Raw genomic sequence first — 3,153 nt, forward strand, 5'->3', positions numbered from 1 at the left:
CGCAGGAAAACCGCTGTCCTCGTGGACCAGAAAAAAAATCATCTCCGTCCGACGTGGAGGAGGAGGATGCCGGCCAAGCCCCGCCCGCCGGCCGCCCACCGCCGCGCGTCCCCGTCACCGGCCGCGGTATCGGCGGCGCGCGCGCGCGACAGAGACGGCACGACGTGTCGGGCGGCGGAGAGACGAAAACGGTCCGACGGCGGCGGCGGTTACCACAGGTTATTGGCGGCCGCCGGAGCGGTTATTGGGCGACCGTGGAAGGGAGAACGAGGCTCGTTTCGAAGGCGCACGCACGCACGCTACAGGTACGCCTCTTTCGACTGTGTCGCACAATATAATAATAATAATAGTAATAATATATAGGTACCTCGTTATGAGATTTTATATATATATGAGAGTGTGTGTGTGTGTATATATAATATAATATTATGTTTAGTATAATATTATTATGTCTAGGTTTCGTTTGTTTTTTGCGATCAGGTTAATTGATTCGAGATGGGGAGGAAAAAAATTAAAACCTTTTGATAATATTGATATAGATGTTAATCTGTGACGCGACCGTAATACCGAGAAAATGGTATCGTATAAAATATTATATTGTATGTAGACACAATAGTACCTTTAGCTATCCTTTACAATGTTCGGACACTGACACACAGTAAAGGCACAACTGTATAATATGATATCGATTATATACCTCTAAATATGCCGGGAGTGCTGAGGTTGTATTAATAACTCACGAGTCACAACCACATATTTTTTTCATGTTGAAATGATGCATAGGGAATAAGGCGATCTACCTACAATAACTATAATAAGTTTAGAATGCACTACCTATAAGAATCTATGTTATCAAAATATAACAACGATGGTCAATGATATTATTATGATATACGGATCATTCCTACATAATATTATAGACAACGCAAAAAAAAGATTTTTAAACAGTTTTCTGAACAAAAAAAATGTAATCAAATAACAAATACAACATTTCCACGTGGACAACCGATTTTATAGTATTTTAAAACCTAATAAGTCACATCATGTTTTATAGTGCTCTGCAAATCCCGTTACGCATTTTTAAATATCATATTGAGTAATTAGTATATATACTTGGATGCTACCATTTCGTTTCGATAATCTTTTATGAAATATTGGCAGCGTATTAGCATACGTCCTAAGAACAATCATGACCAACCTTAACAAATTTGAATTTATTTATTTTGTAGGTACCTTATAACTATATGAACGGATTCGTGTTTTTAAGATGCGTGAAACAGTGTAATTATCAGGGATTGAATATGAAAAAAAAAATCTGTTATATGTTATTCACAATTAAAACGTTATACAAGTTTTGAGTTTATCGTTATTCAGAACTAAAACGAATACAAGTTTTGCGCGGTTTATCGTTAATGAGAATAGTGTTAGGTAATACCTATTAAATGTAATAACTAATGCGGGCAGTTAATGGCCCGGATACCGAATGTAATATAATCAATTCTAATCTCTGTATACATGAAATAAATATTTCTACGAAACCAATACAACTTTTAAATAAATGGATTTTAAATTATTTCGTTTTGCGTTACTTTTCGTTCAATGAAATTCTATAATTACGTCTTGCGTTATGTTTTGTTAATCGTTATGTTTTGTTTTGCGGTATTTAATTATTTTTGATTATGGCTTTCCGTTATAATTGCGTTTACAAATTTCAATAATTTTTTGTCAAATATAACATTATCATCAAAACGTTATTATAACGTTTGCAAGCTCTGGTTATTATAATATACAGCTTTGAGACCTATACAATTACTCATCTATTATCTTATCTAAATTACTATTGTGACATTTATCCATCGCGGTCAGCTTAGATGACGCATTTTCTAGATATATTTTATTCTAATCATATTAATTTTTCACGAATAATATTCATAATATTATAGTATATTATAATCTGTGGTTTTTTTTATGAAATTGGTTTTTGTTGATATAATAACTTTTCAATAAGATCCACTTTAGATATCGATATATATAACAGGGATCTATATGTTTTAGAGTCGCAAATAATAATAATATAATCGTTCTAGGGCCCTGCAGCAGCAACTTTAAAAATTACTCGCTACGGAACAGTGCTGAAGTTTTGTTCCTCTTGCAGAGAAGTTGACAAAACCAAGACCGGCCAGATATTATTATTATAATATTATTATATGGCTCCGATGGTTTTTAAACGACCATATAATATGCGTCTCACACAATATTAATATGTATAGGTACCTACCGCGAGCCCGAAAAACATCAGACGCGCATACATAAAATACATAAAATACATTATCGCATCTCCGCTGATTCGCAACGCTGTCGTACAGCATCGCGCGTGTGTTCGCGACGGAGACACGTCGCGGCCGCCATCGGTTAATTCTTCAATAATAGCTTTTCGCACGGACCGCGTCACGCGCACTCGGCACGGTCGTATATAATAGTAATATCGTCGTCGTCGTCGTCGTAGCCGATGGTTTTTTTTTTTACGAGCCATACGCACAATACGGCTGCGAAGAGACTTCGGTGCTCATCTACCCATATTATATTATGATATATATATATACCATATACCAGGTACATGCGTGTGCGGTGGTGAAGTCTATTATATAATGATATTATAGGTGTCTATATACATAATAATATGCGACGGCCGCCGTGGAAAATAAAATCCCCCACGTGATTTCAATAACCGTTTCGTTTTGGTATTTTGTATACCCTCTTAAAATATAATATAGCAGTATTAATATATTTGATTGCAATATAACGCGCATGATGTCTGTAACCGAAGACGACGAGGCCATTGAAAAAATGCGCGCGACTTCGTGAGGCGTACCTATATATAATAGTGGTAGGTGGCCAGATGGATAAGCCAGCTAAATATATGATATACGAGTACCCAACACTCTTAAATTATATAATTATAACATCAATAAATATTATATATGCATAGGTACCACTGAGTATATAATATCTATATATTATATACATATAAAAGTATATATATATGCGCAATAGCCTACGGCTCTGCAGTAGGTACATGTATTATATTTATAGGTACGCATGTATGTATATTATATATATATATATATATATTGTATGTGTAGTGAAATTTAA

The sequence above is a fragment of the Acyrthosiphon pisum genome, chromosome X (assembly GCF_005508785.2).
Source record: "Acyrthosiphon pisum isolate AL4f chromosome X, pea_aphid_22Mar2018_4r6ur, whole genome shotgun sequence".
In the NCBI taxonomy this organism is placed as follows: domain Eukaryota; kingdom Metazoa; phylum Arthropoda; class Insecta; order Hemiptera; family Aphididae; genus Acyrthosiphon; species Acyrthosiphon pisum.